The sequence below is a fragment of the Cervus elaphus genome, chromosome 7 (genome assembly GCF_910594005.1).
Source record: "Cervus elaphus chromosome 7, mCerEla1.1, whole genome shotgun sequence".
In the NCBI taxonomy this organism is placed as follows: domain Eukaryota; kingdom Metazoa; phylum Chordata; class Mammalia; order Artiodactyla; family Cervidae; genus Cervus; species Cervus elaphus.
Window position 1 is genome coordinate 10796850 of NC_057821.1, and position 22099 is coordinate 10818948.

The following is a 22099-nucleotide window of genomic DNA, read 5'->3' on the forward strand; positions in this document are numbered from 1 at the left end:
CATAATTCTTTACATGCTCAGTGCTCACATAGCTGGTCCTTCTCATCCCCTGGTCCCTCAGTCCCCTGACTCCTCTCTACCTGTGACCTTGCCTTCACCTGGCCTCAGCTCTCTGCCGCATGGTCACACCTGAGGCTCTACTATTACCAGTGACAGGCCCCTCATTTGGGCTTGCTCTTTGCTGACCCTGCCTGAGATCCAAGCTGTAGGCATCCTCTCCCCATTTAACTCCCCACCCTCCCTGATTCTTCATCACAGTTGCTTTGGGCACCGCCTTTGCCCGTTTTGTGGTTTGCATTATTTTCTGGTTTCCTCAGAGATGTTCTTTCTATTCCTCGGTTCATCAATATGAGACCACACTGGGTTTGTGTGCCCAGTTATCTGTTGCTATATAACTTAGTGGTGTAAAACAATAGCTGGTTTATTTGGTCATGATTTTGATTTTGTGGGTTGGCAGTTTAGTTGAGCTCAGCTGGGCAATTCTTCTGCTTGTCTCTCCTGGCGGCAGTCATCTGGTGGCTTGGCTGGGGCTGGGAGAATGCCCCAAGACGGTTGGCCTGCTGGTGCCGGCTGTCTGCGGGGCCATGTGGCCTCCCATTCTCCAGGAGGACCACCCTGGCTTATTTCCCTGGCAGTCTCAGGGGACTGGGAGAGTGGACAGTCAGGGCTAGTGGAAGCTGCAAAACTTCTGAGGACCTGGTCTCAGAACCCCCACAAAATCACCTTTGCCATGTTCTGTTGGTCACAGCACATTACAAGCACAGTTGGCATTTAAGGGAGTGGAGACATAGACGTCCCCTTGCCAGGAGTTGCAGTCAAGTCACACCTAGAAAGGGTTTACACACAGAGAGGGCAGGGACTGTCACTCTTTTATTTTGTCATCTCTCCTGGTGTGTCCGCTGCTACAGATGGGAGAGTACTGAGCAGTTTGCTTGGTTGATTTTTTTTTTTTTTAATGTGGACCATTTTTTAAAAGTCTTTATTGAATTTGTTATAATATCGCTTTCATTTTGTTTGGGTTTTTTAGCTGCAAGGCATAGGAGAGATCTTAGCTCCCTGACCTGGGATGGAACCCACACCCCCTAATTTGGAAGATGAGGTCTAAATCACTGGACCACCAGAAAAGTCTCTGCTTGGTTGATTGACTAAAACTTGGACTCAGTGATTGACTCCATTCAGTGAAGTTGAGGCGTTAGCACGTCCCTGAAATTACGTAGGAAGGGTCCCAACGTGCAGGAGGGAAGAAATGTGAAGAGGATTTGTCACGTGTGATGGGCACATCCCCTGTGAAGTCCCAGAGGACACATCCCTCCGAGGGCATTCTGTACCAGTGTCCTCGACCAGCTCTGCTGGCTGCTTCCCATAGGCCAGGAATACCAGGAGGCCCACCCCTGAGACGGGCTCCTGTATTTCAGTGGCAAAGCTGGAGTCCTGGAGCAGAAGGGGCTACAGGGCAGCATTTAGTCACCAGAAACATCATGGACATTGGAGAATGGCAACCAGAATGTTTTGATCTGTTTGGATTTTGAGGGTGCCCAATTGACCATGCTGTCCCTAGGAATAAGATAGATGAACAACCTATAAAATATTTCTTAATCAACAGAGCCAGAACCCTTAGTTCCCACGATAATGGTCACAGTCCCCACCCAGTCTCTGGACCTAAGGCAGTTCATAACCTCAGAGCCCTTTGACTGAGTTGAAGCTGGGGTCCCTCTGAGATGGGATCTTGTAAGCTCCCGTAAGCGTGCAATATAAATCTTCCAAGCTCTCCTCCAAGGGCCCTGCAGCCGTTTACTAGGGTAGCTGTGTCTTGGATAAGAGGACATTCTCAGCCTCTTTGGAGATCACTAGATACTGGTTTTGAATTGTCATTAATTCCTGGCAACCAAAAAGGCCAGTATGGCCTTACAGTGGTCAGATGATAAATGGAATTTTGGCTGAAGTCTAAATCACAGTGAGCCAAGAAGAATCACAGATCTGTCCTGTGACTGTTTTCCTAGTTCTTGAATGAATACTTGGCCAGTGGTAGAATCCTCATATTAACTCTCGGAACCATTGTATAAAGGCTATTTTGGCAGGAAGTACCACAAAGAAGAATCTCAGAATTGACCTTCCCTAACCGGGTAGTAGGAGAAGGCAATGGCACCCCACTCCAGTACTCTTGCCTGGAAAATCCCATGGATGGAGGAGCCTGGTGGGCTGCAGTCCATGGGGTCGCTAAGAGTTGGACATGACTGAGTGACTTCCCTTTCACTTTTCACTTTCATGCATTGGAGAAGGAAATGACAACCCACTCCAGTGTTCTTGCCTGGAGAATCCCAGGGATGGGGGAGCCTGGTGGGCTTCTGTCTATGGGGTTGCACAGAGTCAGACCTGACTGAAGCGACTTAGCAGCAGCAGCAGCAGCAACCAGTTAGTAAAGTAAAAGCAATTTTGCAACATGGGAAAGCAACATGGATGATGCTACCTGGTACACCCCCATTTATTATCTCACCTGTTTGGCTTGTACAAAAAAAGATGGCTTTAAGAGAGAATTTCTGTAATTCATTGTAAACATAATCGGATAGTGATTCCAATTGCACCTGCTGTTCCAGATGCATTATCTTTATTGGAACAAATTATTGTGGCTACATGTCCCCCTGGTTAGCACTATTGACCTGGCAAATGATATTTTCTCTGTAACAGCTTGCAAGTAGTACCAAAGGCAGTTTAAATCACTTACAGGCCCATCAGTATATGTTTATAGTCTTCTTCAGGGCTCTAGTTCAACCCTCTAGTTCTCTCATAACCTAGTGTGCAGAGGTTCTCATCATCCCAGTATCTCACAGAACATCATGGCCTTGATGATGCTCATTTGATAGGACCTGAGGAACAGGTACATAGCAAGGACTTTAGACACCTTAGTAAGGTCCAAGCAAGCCAGAGGGTGGGAGACAAAGCCCATGAAAATGCAGGGACTTGCCATCTCAACAACCTTCCTGGGGGTACACAGTGGTTTGGTGCAAGTTGGGTTATTTCCTTAAAGGTGAACTGCCTTAGGTCCATAGACTGGGTGGGGACTGTGACCATTACTGTGGGAACTAAGGGTTCTGGCTTTGTAGATTAAGGTTATTTCCTTAAAGGTGGTAGCTTCTACTGCCTCTGACCGAAAATGAGGCCCAATGCTTCACGGGTCTCTTTGGATTTAGAGGATGTTATGGTTTGAATTGCATTTCCCAAGAAAATATGTTGACATTCTAACCCCCTATGTCTCAGAACGTGACCTCATTTAGAAATAGAGTTTTGGCAGATGTAATCAAGTTAGGATGAGGTCATTAGGGTGGACCCTAATCTACCATGACTGGTGTTCTTGCAAAAAGAGGCCAAGGTCACATGAAGACACAGACACACAGGGAGAAGGCCAGGTTCTGGTGGAGGCAGAGATTATAGTGATGCGTCTACAACCCAAGGAAGGCTGAGAACTGTTTGGAACAACCAGAAGCTGAGAGGTAGACCGTCATGTGATAAGTTCTCACCTAGACCCTTTGAGAGAGTGTGGCCCGGTGACACCTTGATACCAGACTTCCAGCCTCTAGAACTATGAGAAAATAAATTTCTGTCATTTTAAAATTTATTTATTTATTTATTTGGCTGTGCCAGGGCTCAGTTGCAGCATGCGGGGTCTTCAACCTTTGTTGCGGCATGTGGGATCAAGTTTCCTGACCAGCGAATGAACCTGGGTCCCTTGCATTGGGAGCGCAGAGTCACAGCCCGCTGGACCACCAGGGAAGTCCCCTTTCTGCAGTTTTAAGCCATCTGTGTTTGTGGGAACCTGTTACAGCTGTCCTGGGAAATGAATACAGGGGGCGATGCACATCACAGGGAGTGTACAACTCAGATCCATTTACTGAGTTTCAAGCAGGTTCCAGGGAGAGGCAGGCTCTGCAGCGGGCTCAGGCTGTAGTGCAAATGGCTCCATTACTTGGGCCTTTTATGATCCATCTGTGGGAGCCCTGATGGGGAATCACAGCACACACGTGTCAGTTCACTGAGCAATTCCGTGCTGTGTTGTGCAGAGAACTACTTTCCTTTTGATTTAGCTGCTCGCTTGCTGCTGGGACCTGGTGGAGACTGAATGTCTGGGGATGGGACATCAAGTGACTGTTTGTTCTGAGGTGCCTTTTAGGTACTGGGAGTCATCTGACCCATCAAATCACAGAGAGACAACATCTTGAAATATGGGGTTTGTCTTATAGGATGAACTTTTGAAGAAGCACCCAGAATAATCAGACCTGGAAATCAAACAGTGAAAATGTACATGGTTCCTTTCATAAGGAAGGTTGATGGTTCCTATTCCTGCAATTCTGAGCTCTGCTGGTTTCAAGGTCATGATTCCCAGTAGAGAAATTTCTTCTGCCAATGGGACATGACATTGATTTCATTGATCTGGAAGCTAAGACTGCTTCCTGGTCAGCTGGGGCTCCTCATGTCACTGGGCCAACAGGTAAAGGAAGGGGTTACTCTACTTGCTGGAATGACTGAACCTAGTAACTAAGGGAAAAGGGGGCTGCTATTACACAGTGAGGTCAGACTGTGTCTGAATCAGGGATGTTTTCCGGGTGCCTCTTAGTGCTTCACGTTTCAAAGTAAAAACAAATGGAAAACAATAGCAACCAACAAAAGACAGGACCACTGAGAACTCATATCCTTCGTATTAAATAAAGGGCGACCCCATCACATAAATAATTCAACCAACTAAGGTGCTAGCTGAAGGAAGAAGGAACACAGGATGGGGAATGGAGGAAAGAAGTTATTGACATCGAGTACACTCTTGTAGTGAATTACCAAAATGGGAATAGACTAGCTAGGTACACTTTCTTACTTATTTTATACACACACACACACACACACACAGAGCTAGTTTCCTAGTGCTGCCTTAAGGCACAGGATGAGTGTCTTAAAAAAACAACAGAAATTTATTCTCTGACAGTTCAGGAGGTGGAGTCTGAAATCAAGGTGTGGTCAGGATCATGCTCTCTTCAAGGGCTCAAGGGAAGACTTTTTTCTTGCCTCTTTTTCAGTTTCTGGTGGTTCCTTGGCTTGTAGACACATCACCCTAATCTCTGCCTCTGAGAACGTGCTGCTCTTTCTGGGTCCGTATCTTCCAGGTCATTTGCCACTTCCTGTAGGAACACCAGTCACATTAGGATCCACCCTAATGACCTCATCTAAGCTTTATTACATCTGCAAAGACTCTATGTCTAAATGAGATCACATTCTGAGGTATTGAGGGTTAGGACACTAACTCATCCTTTTGGGAGACCCAACTCTACCCATAAGACACATACATACATGCATGCTCCTCACTTCAGTCATGTTTGACTCTTTGCGACCCTACAGACCATAGCCTTCCAGGCTCCTCTGTCCATGGGATTCTCTAGGCAAGAATACCGGAGTGGGTTGCCATGCCCTCCTCCAGGGGATCTTCCGATCCAGGGATGGAACCCTCTTCTCTTTTGTCTCCTGTGTTAGATGCGGGTTCTTTATCACTAGCGCCACCTGGGAGGCTCCTCCACCCCTCCCCCACATATACATATAAAGAAATATATATATATAAAATATAGCTTTATGTTATCAGCATCAATGCAGTCATTAACATCATTTAGAGATGGCTGTACCGACTTAGTGTGTCCCCTTTTGGGGAAAGGCTGAGAATATCTTCATTTATTTGAAGGATATTTGGATCTAGCTTGTTAGGCAGAAGCATACAGTTGTTTTGTTGGAATATGGAAGTTCAAATATAGGTGGCAGGGTGGAACTGGATGCTGAGGAGCCGGGGGGTGGCTTGGGTGGATTGTTACTGCCTTTCAGCTCCTAATCGGCCCTTGCGTGTTCTGCTCTGATGCGATGGAGCTGGAACTCGGCGGCATTTCTCCTGCTAGAGAGCGTCCTGTGGGCTTTTGCCAGCAGGGGGCGCGAGAGGGCCGACCAGGCGGCCAGAGCTGAGACGCGCCGGGTGCTTGCTGGGGCTTGCTCAGTATTTCACCAGCAATGCGCGGACATCACCCCGGGCAGCAAAGGTTGGCGTCCGCCTCCAGCTTGATTTGGAGGTCCAGGCTTCAGCTTCCCCGCAGTATCTTGATACACTCATATGATGACACAGCATCTCTCCTTGTGGGTGGAGCCCAGTACCGTCCCTTCCTCGGAGCAGTTGGGGTGGCCACTGGATCCCACCTCTTTTCCGAGGTCCAGAGCTCACCTCCAAGAGGCCTCCCTTTTAGTGTCTTTCCGACGTTCCCCCAGCGATTCGGGTGGGAGTTGCTTCTTGGAGCAGCATATATATCTTCGTGCGACCTCAGTGTCCTACTTTTGTTTTTTGAGTCCTCCAGCCCCTGTGTAATCAAAGTCCTATCTCACATTCTGTCTGTTAAAATAACTAGTATGAAACCTATTGTCTTTCTTTCTTTTTTTTTAAAATTTGGTGGTTTTAGTCCTTTGTTGCAGCATGCAGGATTTAGTTCTCTGACCAGGGGTTGAACCCAGGGCTTCTGCATTGGGAGTGTGGAGTCTTAGCCATTGGATCACCAGGGAAATCTCTGGAACCTCTTTTCTTGACTGGACCCTGACTGATACAGATGATTTCCAGATAAGGGGGAACACATCAACTTTATTAAAATCAGAAGTCAAAGACCCTGTTTTATAAATTTTTAGATACCCATAAGACTGAATGCTGACTTATTCAGGAAAGGGTTGAGTTATGTGTATTGAATGAATCAATGTGCCCATGAAAGATATCCATATTCTAATCCATGGAGCCTGGGGGTTGGGGGGGGGGTGAGGGTGGGAGGATCTTCGCAGATGTGATTAAGATAAGAATGTTAGTTGAGATAACTATCCTAAATTATCTAAGTGGTCCCTGAATGCACACACATGTAATATTCTTACAAGAGGGATGCAGACGAAGATATGATAGAGAAAACGGTGATGAGAAGATGGAGCAAAGGGAGATTTTAAGATGCTGGCCTGAAAGATTAGGGTGACATGGCTATAAGCCCAAGGGCTGCTGGCAGCCAGCCACTGGACACAGCATGGAGCAGATTCTCCTTTAGGGCCTCTAGAAGTCTAAGGGAGTAAGTTTCTGTTGTTTTAAGCCATCAAGTTTGTGATAATTCATTACAGAAGCCACAGGAAAATAATACACATGAATACTGGATTGGATTAACTTGACATGGGAGGGACTTCCCTGTTGGTCCAGTGACTAAGACTATGAGCTCCAGAGGCCCAGGTTCGATCCCTGGTCAGGGAACTAGATCCCATGTGCTGCAACTGAAAGATCCTGCATGCTGCAATGGAGATGGAAGATTTCATGTGCTGCAGCTAAGACCTGGTGCAGCCAAATAAAAAAATAAGTATTAAAAAATTTACTTGGGAAATGGCTTTCCTAAGGAAATTAGTTCTTCTGGTGTCACATCCACATGGCTTAACCAGCCGGGTCAGTGTCCTGTCTGCTTTGGGTCCATTGTGAGGGGGGCCCTTATTTTCAACCCTCCGATTTATTTCACTTACCCACTACCTAAAAGGATTTAAGGTGGCTTATAGTAAAAGACAACTCGAAGTACGTGTAAACTGAGAAGGAAAGAACTGAAGTTGCATGATAGTAGTAGTCATTCACTCATCCATTTATTCAGCCTTATACTCACTTAAGGGGAGGGCATGGCAACCCACTCCAGTATTCTTGCCTGGAGAATCTCATGGATGGGATTCCATAGGGTCCATAGGGTCTCATAGAGTTGGACATAACTGAAGCGACTTAACACACACACACAAACTCATTTAAAATATTCTACACACCAAATTAACGTACCCAGTACTGTCTTTTAATTTGATAATGATGCTCCTTATGATCCAGGGTCAAGACATTAAAAAATTTGTGAAACTAAGATGAACCCAAGAAGCTCAGTATTTGGGCTCAGCATGATTCAGAAACTAGATTTTAGGTCAAACAGCAGGCTGCCTGTGTTCTATTCCCCTAGTCTGCTCTTGTAACCCACTGAGTAGGCTTGCTGTCCACTCTGCAGAAACAGCAAATCCTGAGATGATGGTCTTTTGCAGAGAGAAAAAGCTTTCTATGGCAGAGCAGCCAAGCAAGGAGACAGGAGGCAGAGCTCAGATCTGTCTCTCTGATCTGGGGTTTGGTCAGACTGTGATGAGGTAGGGGAGGAGGGCTGATCTGGGGGAGTGCTGGTGGAGCAGGTTTTGCTTGGTGGGCTTTGGAACTTGGTCGTTTACAGTAAGGTGCGGTAGAGGGGGCTTCAGCATCTTCCTGGACAATGACTCTTCACCTCTGAAAGGGTTCCAGCATTCAGGTTCCAGTCACGTCCTGGTCCTTTGATTCCATCAAGGGGAGTTAATTGAGTCGGAATTTTCTCCTCTGCTCATGCATTGTATGACTTGAGTTTTTGTTCTGTTGTCTCTGAAAAATGACCCAGTATCTTGTTAGCGGCACCAGTTTGGGCTGATTCTGTAGTTACTCTGCGGGTTTTGCTACTGGGCCTCAGTTTCTTCTGATAGCCTGGGTACCTGAATGACTGAATGGACGAAGGCTATTTTACCTGCTCAGTAGCGTTACATAACCCAGAAAAGAAATTTCTATTGTGTACATATTGTGGGGTCTGTTTCTTGTAGCAGTTGGCCTGTTCTAATTGATACAGTACTATTAGGACAATATATTCATCATTTACGCGGATAGAGTGCCCTGCCGATTTCAGTGGAGGGCGAAAGAAGTGTGACTTATGAGAATACGTATTTGGTCTTCTTCTTGCTTCTGGCACAGAGCCCCTAAAATCCTTGGAATTTCCTAAATGATAAGAGCAATGGGAGCTTTTTTTTTTTTGGCTCATAACATTTGGTCTTTTGCCTTTGGTTCATGAAACAGCTTCAGAGCCATAAAGGCAAAAAAGAGTATTTTAGTATTTATTCACAACAAACTTCTTTCGATCACAGCTGCTTTGTTTTAATGAGGTGGCTTTTGGAAAGCCCCAAAGGATGAGGGCTGGTTGCCAGGGGAACCAACCACTGATAAGAGGGCTGGAGCTTTCAGCCCCACCTCCTTGACTTCTGGGAAGAGGAGAGGAGATTGAGTTCATTCATCAATGGCCAATGACCCAATCAGTCATACCTACATAACATAGCTTCCTTAAAACCCCCAGAAGGACAGGGTTCAGAGACTTTCCGAGTTGCTGCTGGGAGAGCGGCCTGCTCTGAGGGGGCATGGAAACTCCATCCTCCTTCCCACATTCCTTACCCTCTGCATCTCTCCCATCTGGCTGTTTCTGAGTTATATCCTTTTTATAACACACTGATAATCTAGTAAGTAAATGTTTTCCCAAGTTCTGTGAGCCACTCTAGGAAATTAATTGAAACTGAGGAGGGGGATTTGTAGTTCATTGGTCAGAAATGCAAGTACCAGGGACTTCCCTGATGATCCAGTGGTTTAAGAATCTGCCTTGCAATGCAGGGGACACAGGTTTGATCCCTGGCCGGGGAATTAAGCTCCCACATGCTCTGGAGCAACTATGCCTGTTCACTGCAACCAGGGAATCGATGTGCTACAACTAGAGAGTCTGTGCACCACAACGAAAGACCCTGCATGATGCAACAAAGGTCTCTTATGCTACAACTAAGCCCTCTCATGCCACAACTAAGACCCGACGCAGCCAAATAAGGAGGTAAATAAATATTTTTTTAAAAAAAGAAATGCAAGTAACTACCTGGACTTTTTTTTTTTTTAATTTTTGGCCACACCCTGTGACATGTTCCCCAACCAGGAATCAGACCTGCTCCCCCACATTGAAAGGCGGAGTCTTAACCACTGGACCACCAGGAAAGTCCCCAATCTGGACTTTTGATTGGCATCTGAACTGGGAGTAGAGGTGTCTTGTAGACTGAGTCCTTAACCTGTGGGATCAGATGTAATCTCCAGGTAGTGTCAAAATTGATTTAAACTGTCGGACACCTAGCTGATAGCACAGGATTGCTTGAATGTGTGGAAAACACCCACATACCTGGTGTCAGAAGCAATTTTGTAGTAGTGTGAGTACAGGAATCCCTTGGAAGAAATGGAGTAGCCATCATAGTCGACAGAAGGGTCTGAAATGCAGTACTTGGGTGCAATCTCAAAAACGACAGAATGATCTCTGTTCATTTCCAAGGCAAGCCATTCAATATCACGGTAATCCAAGTCTATGCCCCGAACAGTAATGCTGAAGAAGCTGAAGTTGAACGGTTCTATGAAGACCTACAAGACCTTCTAGAACTAACACCCAAAAAAGATGTCCTCTTCATTATAGGGGACTGGAATGCAAAAGTAGGAAGTCAAGAAATACCTGGAAAAAAAAAAAGAAATACCTGGAGTAACAGGCAAATTTGGCCTTGGAGTACAAAATGAAGCAGGTCAAAGGCTAACAGATTTTTCCAAGAGAATGCACTGGTCAAAGCAAACACCTTCTTCCAACAACACAAGAGAAGACTCTACCTGTGGACATCACCAGATGGTCAATACTGAAATCAGACTGATTATATTCTTTGCAGCCAAAGATGGAGAAGCTCTATACAGTTAGCAAAAACGAGACTGGGAGGTGACTGTGGCTCAGATCGTGAACTCCTTATTGCCAAATTCAGACTTAAATTGAAGAAAGTGGGGAAAACCACCACACCATTCAGGTATGAACTAAATCACGATTATACAGTGGAAGTGAAAAATAGATTCAAGAGATTAGATCTGATAGAGTGTCTGAAGAACTATGGACAGAGGTTCATGATATTGTATAGGAGGCAGTGATCAAGACCATCCCCAAGAAAAAGAAAAGCAAAAAGGCAAATTGGTTGTCTGAGCAGGCCTTACAAATCACTGAAAAAAGAAAAGAAGCTAAAGGCAAAGGAGAAAAGGGAAGATATACCCATTTGAATGCAGAGTTCCAAAGAATAGCCAGGAGAGATAAGAAAGCCTTCCTCAGTGATCAATGCAAAGAAATAGAGGAAAGCAATAGAATGAGAAAGACTAGAGATCTCTTCAAGAAAATTAGAGATACCAAGGGAACATTTCATGCAAAAATGGGCACAATAAAGGACAGAAATCATATGGACCTAACAGAAGCAGAAGATATTAAGAAGAGGTGGCAAGAATACACAGAAGAACTATTAAAAAAAGATCTTCATGACCCAGATGACCGTGATGGTGTGATCACTCACCTAGAGCCAGTCATCCTGGAATGCAAAGTCAAGTGGGCCTTAGGAAGCATCACTACGAACAAAGTTAATGGAGGTGATGGAATTCCAGTTGAGCTATTTCAAATCCTGAAAGATGATGCTGTGAAAGTGCTGCACTCCATATGCCAACAAATCTGGAAAACTCAGCAGTGGCCACAGGATTGGAAAAGGTCAGTTTTCATTACAATCCCAAAGAAAGGCAATGCCAAAGAATGTTCAAACTACCACACAATTGCACTCATCTCACACGCTAGCAAAGTAATGCTGAAAATTCTCCAAGCCAGGCTTCAACAGTACGTGAACTGTGAATTTCCAGATGTTCAAGCTGGATTTAGAAAAGGCAGAGGAACCAGAGATCAAATTGCTAACATCTGATGGATCACTGAGAAAGCAAGAGAGTTCCAGTAAAACATCTACTTCTGCTATATTGACTACACCAAAGCCTTTGACTGTGTGGATCACAACAAACTGTGGGAAATTCTTCAAGAGATAGGAATACCAGACACCTTACCTGCCTCCTGAAAAATCTGTATGCAGGTCAAGAAGCAAGAGTTAGAACTGGACATGGAACAACCAGACTAGTTCCAAATTGGGAAAGGAGTACGTCAAGGCTGTATATTGTCACCCTGCTTATTTAGCTTATATGCAGAGTACATCATGTGAAGTGCCGGTCTGGATGAAGGACAAGCTGGAATCAAGATTGCTGGGAGAAATATCAATAACCTCAGATAAGCAGATGACACCACCCTTATGGCAGAAAATGAAGAGGAACTAAAGAGCCTCTTGATGAAAGTGAAAGAGGAGAGAGAAAAAGTTGGCTTAAAAGTCAACATTCAAAAAAAATAAACTCATGGCATCCAGTCCCATCACTTCATGGCAAATAGATGGGGAAACAATGGAAATAGTGAGAGACTTTATTTTGGGTGGCTTCAAAATCACTGCAGATGGTGACTGCAGCCATGAAATTAAAAGACACTTGCTCCTTTGAAGAAAAGCTATGACCAACCTAGATAGCATATTAAAAAGCAGAGACATTGCTTTACCAACAAAGGTCCGTCTAGTCAAAGCTATGGCTTTTTCCAATAGTCATGTATCCATGGAAGAGTTGGACTATAAAGAAAGCTGAGCACTGAAGAATTGATGCTTTTGAACTGTGGTGTTAGAGAACACTCTTGAGAGTCCCTTGGACAGCAAAGAGATCCAACCAGTCCATCCTAAAGGAAATCAGTCCTGAATATTCATTGGAAGGACTGATGCTGAAGCTGTAACTCCAACACTTTGGCCACCTGATGTGAAGAACTCACTCATTGGAAAAGAGCCTGATGCTGGGAAAGATTGAAGGTGAGAGGAGAAGGTGGTGATAGAGGATGAGATGGCTGAATGGCATCACCAATGCGATGGACATGAGTTTGAGTAAACTCCAGGAGTTGGTGATGGACAGGGAAGCCTGGCGTGCTGTAGTCCATGGGGTCGCAAAGAGTCCGGCACGACTAAGTGACTGAACTGAACTGAAAGGAGACACAGGAGGAGTGAGTTTTTTCTTTTACATTGAGCCATTTTGACTAACCCACTCCAGTACTCTTGCCTGGAAAATCCCATGAACGGAGGAGCTGGGAGGCTGCAGTCCATGGGGTTGCAAAGAGTCGGACATGACTAAGCAACTTCACTTTCACTTTCAGTCAACCCCGTAGGCCAAATCCAGCCTGCCATCTGTTTTTGGTTTATTTTAAATAAATTATATTTTTTGAATAGATATTATAAATACAAGCTAGACCATTCAAAAGGTAAAAATGAATCTGCCTTTGAAAGTAATTCCCTCTTTCCACCCCTCGATTTTCCAGTTTCCCTCCTTAGATGCAGTCAGTATTACTAGTGGGTTCTTGTTGTCTTCCAGAAGTGTTAAGGTTCTGTGAATATAAGTGTGTGTATTGCTAAATCCAAGGTCATGAAGATTTATCCCTGTGTTTTCTTCTAATAGTTTTATAGTTTAAGCTCTTATGTTCAGGTCTTTGATCCACTTTGAGTTGATTTTTCTATATGGTGTGAGGTAAGGGTCCAACTTCATTCTTTTGCATGTGAATATCCAGTTGCACCACTGTTGAAAAGACTATATTTTTTCCTCAGTGAGTGGTCTTGGCACTCTTGTCAAAAATCAATTGACCATAGATGTATGGGTTTATTTCTGGGTTTTCAGTTCTGTTTTTCTCTCTGTGTCTATCTTTATGTTAGTAACACACAGTCTTGACTACTGTTGCTTTGTATTAATAGTAAGTTTTGAAACCAGAAATATGTCCTCCAACTTTGTTCTTTTTCATAATTATTATGGCTAGGCAGAATCCTTTGCAATTCTTTATGAACTTTAGGATCAGCTTATCCATTTTCATAAAAAAGGCAGTTGAAATTTTGACAGGAATTGCATTGAATTTTATAGACAAATTTGGGGAGTTTTGACATCTTAACAATAGTAAATCTTCCAATCCATGAACACAGGATGTCTTTCCATTTATTTAGGTCTTTAATTTTTTTTCAGTGATGTTTTGTAGTTTTTAGCATACAAGTCTTGCACTTCTTTTGTTAAATTTACTCCTAAGAATTTTATCCTTTTTGATGCTTTTGTGAACAGAATTGTTTTCTTAATTTCAGTTTCATTTTTGGACTGTTGATTGTTAAGTGTATGAGTTTTGTGTATTGACTGCAACTTTGCTGAACTTGTTTATTGGGTCTAATAGATTTTTGGGTGCCAGATCCCTGATTCTTGATTCATGGCTGCTCATGGTACAGACCACACTTCTAGCCTTCCCTGCAGCTTGGTATGACCCAAGGATTAAGTTCTGGCCATCGACTGTGAATGCAAGTGATGTGTGCAACTCCTTTCCTACTCCCTTTAGGCTGGAATGGACTCAGCCATCGTGATCTGTCTTCAACGATCTGACAGCGGTTTTTGTATTGGGTTGGCCAGAAAGTTCATTTGGGTTTTTCATAACACCTTGCAGAAAAACCTGAATGAACTTTTGGGCCAACCCAACAGATAGTTTTATGGAACATAGGCACCCTCATTCACTTGTGTATTGTCTATGACTACTTTCATGCTATAACGGCAGTGTTTATTGTATAAAGACCTTAAGGCCTGCACGGCCTAAAATATTAACTGTCTGGCCCATTACTGAGAAAAGTTTGCTGATGCTTGGCTTAGAGGACCTCTCTATGGTAGGATTTTATGATCCCATCTTTCTGGAATTGGACTTATAGTCACTGGTATTTGAAGCATCGTTGTTTGATTTTTGTTGTTTAGTCGTTAAGTCGTGTCTGATTTAATTCGACCCTGTGGACTGTAGCCTGCCAGGCTCCTCTGTCCATGGAATTTCCCAGGCAAGAATACTGGAGTGGGTTGCCATTTCCTTCTCCAAGGGATCTTTCTGACCCAGGGATCAAATCCACGTCTCCTGCTTGGCAGGCGGATTCTTTACCACTGAGCCACCAGGGAAGCCCGTCTTTGATTTTATTTATGTGAATTTCTGTCATAGGCTGCAGCTTGCTTACTCTCTCCAGCAAGAGCTCTCCTGGTAGCAAGAGCAGCTCATGAATTGTCATGATCTTTCTGATCCTGAAGAGTAATCTGGGTTTTATTAGACTGATCTTTCCTCTCTCCCCCATCTCTCTTTCCTATAATTTGCCTTCCTGTTTTTGAATTCTGTGCTTAGAAGTTTGTTTTTTTTTTTGCTTCCTCTGCAGCTAGCTTCTGCTCTCCTCCTGTTTATTCTCTTTCTCTCTTTTTTTTAACAATAGTAAGGTTTTTTTTTGGTGGTGGTGGGGTGGGGTTGGTGACCAGGGATTGAACCTGGGCTCAGGGCAATGAAAGCACCAAGTCCTAACCACTGGAAAGTGAAAGTCGCTTTCGTGTCTGACTCTTTGTAACCCCATGGACTATACAGTCCATGGAATTCTCCAGGCCAGAATACTGGAGTGGGTAGCCTTTCCCTTCTTCAGGGGATCTTCCCAACCCAGGAATTGAGCCAGGGTTTCCTGCATTGCAGGCGGATTCTTTACCAACTGAGCTATCAGGGAAGCCCCCCTAACCACTGGACCGCCAGAGAATTCCCCCATTCATTCTTTTTCAAGCCAGCTTCTCCTCTGAGCTCCTTTCTCTGCTGATGCAGTACTTTAAGGTCTGCTCTCGGCCACAAGGTTCTGCATTTTCCCCCCACCATCTCTGTGACAGGATGTAGCTATTTCAGGCTTATATCTCATCACTCATTTGATTAGAAATGGTCTCTTTTTCAAAAGTGAAGGATATTTTTTTTTCAATTAAGTATAATTTACATGCAAAAAAATACTCTAATATTTATTAAAGTGTCCAGTTTGGTGAATTTTGACAATGTTTGTACCTGTATAGCCACTACTCAAAACAAGGTAGAGAACATTCCATCTTGTGGCTTTTCCCAGTCAATTCCCACCTCTCCTTCCCAGGGGCAACCGCTTGTTCTGATTTCATCACAGAATAATTTTGCCTGTTCTTGGATGTCACATAATCAAAACCATATATTAGAAAGTGCTCTTTTGTGTCTGATTTTTTTTTTTCACTCAGCATAGCATCATTATTTTGAGATGTATCCTTGGTGCCTGTTTGAAAATAATATTATTCCTTTTTTTTTTTTTCTTTTTAAATCACTGAGTGGTATCCTAGTATATGGATAGAGCACAGATTGGTTATGATGAACCTTTGAGTTTTTCCATCTCAAGCACAGTACTTTTTTTTTTTTAAGCACAGTACTTTTTAACTAGAATTTTATTCATGGCCTTTTCCAGCTTTAAGGCATTATCATCTTGACATTGTTAAAGGAAAGACTGAAGGTAGGAGAAGGGGATGACAGAGGATGAGATGGTTGGAATGGTTTCACTGACTCGGTGGACATGAGTTTGAGCAAGCTTCCGGGGTTGGTGATGGACAGGGAAGCCTGGCGTGCTGCAGTCCATGGGGTTGCAAAGAGTTGGACACGACTGAGCGACTGAACCGAACAATTGTCAATGGTATAATGCAATGTTCCAAAAACTTGAATTCCTTTCTTTTTCAGAAGTCAGAGCTTCTGGTTGTCAATCCTGGCTGCCCACTAGAGTCACCTGGGAAACCTGTAAAGCCCAACAATCAAGCCACACCTGACACCAATGCAATGAAGCTCTTTGGAAGTGGGTGGGGCCCAGGGTCCCGAGGCTTTAAAGCCCCCCTGTGATTGCACTGTGTGGCCAGCTGGGGGAGCTCTTGCACGGAGTGGGCGGAAGGCTTGGAATGCTCGCTCATCCCATACGCTTCCTGCAGGTAAGAGCTCTGAGCTCTTCTGAAATCCGGTGTTTTTTCTCCTCTAGAATTTGAAGGCATTCAGACTTCATCTTCTCTCTAATCGGTCTTGTTTCTTTGAGGGCTTTTCTTTTCTTTCCTGAAGTTTTGCCAAATTCCTTGTTACAAGCTTCCCTTATCTCCGTTACATTCTCTTTTTTCCTCGCTGCCCCCATCCCCACACCTCCACCCCCAATCTCACCTCCCTCTTCTTCCCTCCATCCTCCACCCCTGACACCAAACATTTTCCCCCTTGAATTTGGTCTAGATCCTCAAGCCTTCTAGAAGAGTGCATCGTAAAGCCTAGGCACCTCTTCAGGTGAGTTCTCCTTTTTGTACGTTTTTCTCTTCAGAAGAGATCATAGCTGTTTCGCTCTTTTACTCATAAATTTACGTTTTGAAATAGGTTATTTTATTATTAAGAAAAGAATTTCTGCGAAGCCTTTGATACCTTCTCCTCTTGACAGAAAAGAAAGTTCCTGGCAAGAAAATGGAAAATGCACCAATTCCCAGTAAAGTGTAATAAATAATTATAGGCTTCCAGGTGCTCGGTGAAAACCACAGGTTCTAGATCAAAAACAGTTGCCCTCTCCTTGGCGGCCAGGACAATTTGGCGGAATTCTGAAGCACTAATGTCCTTCAGCTTGTAGGCTGTTAAACTGCCCGCCTCTTCTCACAGGTGGGACTCCTGGCTTATCTTTCCAGGTCCTGTTCGGTCTTCTCCGGCAGCGTCTTGTCGCTGCTCCGCTGGCCATGACCCTCACGTCCACATGCTCTCGTGTCTTCTGGGCGCTTCTGCCTGCCCCTGCATGCAGCTCCGGAGCAGCCGCTGCGACGCCGTTCCCCGCGGCAGCTGTGTCTGCACCGGAGCGGGCAGCGCCTCCAGGCGTGAGTACCCTCCTGGCTGGGGATCTGGAGCGGTGAGTTTCCAGGGTCAGGAGGACTGGGGAGGGCCCGGGGCTGGGCTCGGGCGGGCGGTGGGCACGGCGGCCCCAGGTGCTGGCGCTGAGGGAGTGCGCGGTCTGTGGAGATTTGTTGCTGAAATGTTACCTTGTGTTGATTTAGGTGGTCCAGCTGCAGTATGTAAGAGGGGCTATTTTCCGTCTTTAATGACGGCCCACGTTTACTCTTTTATCTGTGTCTTCTTCCTTAGATTGTAGCAAGGCTGCAGAAAGCAAAATGGATGAGACAGATGTAGGAGAGTTTTGAAAACAGTGATAAAACAGTATCTTGCTGGCTTTTTATTGCAAAGCCTTGCGCTGGCAATCTTCAACAGTATTAGTGGTAAAATGCCCCCTTCCCCAGATCTTTTGTTCCGGTTGCCTTGGTTATTATTGAATTTCAAAGCACAAAATTTCACTGTGTGCTTCAAATTAGCATATTTTTATTATTTATCCTGTTCAGTCTACCTGGAAGCTCATTTGGAGAAATCTCAATTTGTATAACAGGAAACCTTTCCCTGACGCAGTGCACGCTCACACACTTAATCTACATAGCTTTCTTTAGGAAAGTTGGAACCTCGATGTATGAAACCCTCCAAGCCCACTTTGGGTGTATTGTGTGTCTCCAGCTGTACCGCATATTCGTGCATTTAATTAGTGAATATGAAATAAACAATGATGGCACAGTGGTTGTAAAAATTATTACACAGAACTGATATAATTTCAACTCTGTCTTTATATGATCACTTAAAGTTTTTACTTTGTGTTTAAAATTTTAAATGGCAGAATTGAGTGTAAACTGCAAGGGGTGTGTGTGTGTATTCTTTGATCAGTGCAAATTTTCATACATAAAATACTTGATTATTTTTAAATTTTGAAGTTACTCTTTTTAATAGTTATTTTAAAACTGAAGAGTCAAGAAAAGTGATTATTACTGAAAACAATTTTGTGTATAGGGAAGGGGGTGTTAAAACGATCCACCTGGGGTATGAAATGTGGGCTTCCCAAGTGGCTCAGTGGTAAAGAATCTGCCTGTAATGCAGGAGACCTGGCGTTCGATCCCTGGGTTGGGAAGATCCCTTGGAGAAGGAAATGGCTTCTCACTCCAGGATTCTTGCCTGGAAAATTTCGTGGACAGAGGAGTCTGGCGGGCTACAGTCCATAGGGTGGGAAAGAGGTGGACTTGACGGGGGGCTGAGCACACACAGGGTGTGAAATGGAGCAGTGACCTCCGAGGGAGGAGTCGTCCCAGGAGGCCTGTGGCTCCGGGTCTTCTGTTCTGACTTTGCCTCTTGGATGGCTGAGTTTCACCTTTGAGTTTTTTCTGAGGAAGGCTTCTGAGAACAATATTCCTCGTTTTGCTTGTTCAGAACTGTTTGGACTGAGTATAAATGCCTTGGTAATGTTTGCTTTTTCCTGCATTTTGAAGCCTTACTGGCTCAGGATATGGACATGTATTCTTGACCTTCCCTGATCGATAGAATTTGACTAGAGGCCAGACAAGAAATTCAGGCAAGGCTTTACTGGGGCCCCTACTGAAGCAGGGATGCTGGGCAAGCGAGAACAAACAGGCTCCCTTGCTTGCTTGCTTCTTGAGCAGGCACAAGCTTGTTCTTCTTATGGGATGAGGGTAACGGTGTGTCCAGGGCTTGGGCTGGAGGGGTGGTTTAGGTGATTTGCCCACCCCTTTGGTGGTGCAGGGGGCATGTGAAATACCCTGCTTTTGGTCCCAACACCCTGTTTTTGCTCCAGGCTCTTCAAAAGTGGCAGTTGGGTATTTTGATCTCTTTTGTCCAGCATTTGCCCCAACTGTGCATACCCAGAGTTATTTTTGGTCCCATACAGTTTCTTTGTATTTCTTTCCTGGAGGCGAGGTGTGTCCAGGTGCAAGCATTGCAGCAAAACGGTCCCAGGCCCCAGCTGTCTCAATGCCCCCTGAGAGGCTCCCTATTCTTAAGGGGTAGAGGGCTGAAGGTCTCATCTTCTGAAACTGCTTCTTGCTGGACAGGGGCAGCAGACCCTAGCCTACCCAAGAGATATAGAAGTCTCTTGCTGATTGTTTCAAGGACCCGCAGGGACCTGGGCCACTCTCTGCCGGAATGGGTTGAACTCACTGAGCCATCATGAGCCTTACTTCCAACTGTTGGAGCCTAAAAGAACCAAACTTAAACAAAAGGTTGATCAAACAAGGACCAGAAAGGAGAACAACAGTAGCCTTTAAAGGGCCTCGGAAGGGAAGGAGCCAGGTTAACTTTGGGAGGGCTTCCTTAACTGTTGACCAGACAGGGGAGGAGGTGTCACCCCTGCCAAGAAGCCATTCTGCTTGGGTATATATTTTTGTTAATCTCAGGGTTAAAGTTGAACATGTTTCTCTATTTTTAGAATAGAGGGTCTGGACCAGTTGGTTCCAGGTTTCCTTCTTGGCCCAAAAAGTCTTAGTCCCAGGTTTACAACACTAGGGAAGACATCGGAGTACTGTTGTAAACCTGTGACCAAGTCTATGAGAAGAAAAGGGTTATAAGAAAATGAAAACCTCCTGCCAAAACGTTTTTTTATATCTTGTAGGAGGCAAGAGAACAGACTGGAGAACCGATTTTCAGTTTCCCTGTCCATTCTGAAGAGCAAGCCTGGTGGTTGATTGTCTGCTGAAGCCAGGTGACTTGTTGAAATTTTTCAACAGTGGCTTCTGCCTGGAACGAGGTCTTGACATGTGCAACGAGCAGTACTGGCAATGGCCATATCCCTCCTTGTTCTGTCAATAGATACTCGAAGGTCAATTTCCTTTTGGTGCCCACGGCAGCGAATGACTGTTACTCATTGAGGATTTTGAGTCACGTCTTTGAGATGTCAAATCTTAGCCTCGTATATTTAATTAACTTCTTTCTGACTATGCTGGGTCTTTGTTGCCATGCTCAGGCTTTCTCTAGTTGCGGTGAGTGGGGCTTCTCTCCAGTCGCAGAGGGCGGGCTGCTTCTGTTGTGGAGCACTGGCTGTAGGCTAGCAGGCTCAGTAGCTGCAGCACATAAGCTTAGTTGCCCCACGGCAATGTAGAATCTTCCTGAACCAGGGATTGAACCACTGCCCCCTACATTGGTAGGTGGATTCTTAGCCACTGGATCACTAGGGAGGTCCTTTAGCCCCATACTTTACAGGGAAATTTTTTTTTTTTTTTTGCATTTAAAAGTCCTTTTTCTTTCCAGATAGCTGCATGGGCATGTAAAACAAGAAGGGCATATTTTGAGTTTGTACATATATTTATGTACCAGGTTTCCCTGGTGGCTTAATGGTAAAGAATCTGCTGGCAGTTTAGGAGACTGGGGTTCAATCCCTGGGTCAAGAAGATCCCCTGGAAAAGGGAATGACTGTCCACTCTGGTTTTCCTGCCTGGAGAATCCCATGGACAGAGGAGCCTGGTGGGCTACAATCCACAGGGTCACAAAGAGTCCTGCATGACTTAGCAACTAAGCACACACGTATATTTATAATTTTTCCTTTTTCTAAGGTTAAGGCTTGAGTTAGGACCATGAGCTCACCTCTGGGCTGAAGTGTTAGGTGGCAAAGGTTTGCTTCTCTAGCAGTATCAGCTCTCACAATAGCATATCCTGCCCTCCTGCCAACTGGCAAAAGTAGGGGTATTGCATGGAGACTGACTGGGCACCAAGAGGCTATGTTTTAAGTATTTATGAGAGTTTGCAAACCGTTTTTCTTTTTTTGCTCCCAGGGTGCTGTCTGGGTACTTATAGGGTACTTTTGCTTATAGGGTACTGTCTCTTGTTTGGATAAGTGACTTCTGGCTTATGGCTAATTGTTACTGCTTGGGCATTTAGAGCCTTCCCAGGGGTCCTTTTGTCCCAAACTGTAGGGTTTGCTGTGTGGGGAATATGGCTGGGAACAGGCCCTTATTCTTCCAGCTGATTTGTCTTAGAATCAAGAGAAGGTTGCTTGGGGCCTCCTAATCGTGATATGGCCCCTAGGAGCCGAGAAGGTCTCTCCCCAGTTGTGGAATAGGACACTCAGGCACCACTGGAAAGCCGTGTGAGATCAGATACTGCTCAGACTGGCAAGTGAGAGGCCTAGTGAAGTGACGGGCTTCCCATCCACAGCAGTCACTGTACAGGTTTTGGAAGAAGGAGGCCCAGTGTGAGAGATCAGGCATGGTAAGTGGCTCCCGTGTCAGTTAAAAATTGACTTTCTTGCCTACCATGTCAAGGACCACCCAGGACTCCTCAGTGGAGATAGATGTCTTGTTGAGGGGAGGTGCCAGAACCCCTGGCTGCCTGAGTCATCCAGCGTCGCCATCTCAGGAGCGGGAGCCCCCCCGCTTCCCTTTCAGGACTGGGGACAGTCCCACTTGCAGTCTCCCTGTTCGTTTGCAGACTGGACATGGACCAGGGCGTTCTTTCTGGCACTTTTGGGCCCAATGGCTGGCCAACTTACATTTGAAGCATCCCTCTTACTGGTTTTAACCATCCTCCAGGTGTATGGTTAAACTTCCCTGGTCCCCTTGGGTTGTCCTGTGGTGGCAGGGCATGGCTGATGGCTATGGCTGCAAGTTTGGCTTGAGCCTGGTCTTCCTGTT

General features: G+C 45.0%; 1 long non-coding RNA gene across 1 annotated transcript; it reads left to right on the forward strand.

Moving 5' to 3' along the window:
• Nucleotides 1-16327: 16327 nt before the first annotated feature.
• LOC122696989 lies at nucleotides 16328-20164 on the forward strand. The gene is made up of 4 exons (XR_006341978.1): nucleotides 16328-16561; nucleotides 16848-16898; nucleotides 17285-17467; nucleotides 20086-20164. It is a non-coding gene; the product is annotated as an uncharacterized LOC122696989 (long non-coding RNA).
• The last annotated feature ends 1935 nt before the right edge of the window (nucleotides 20165-22099 follow it).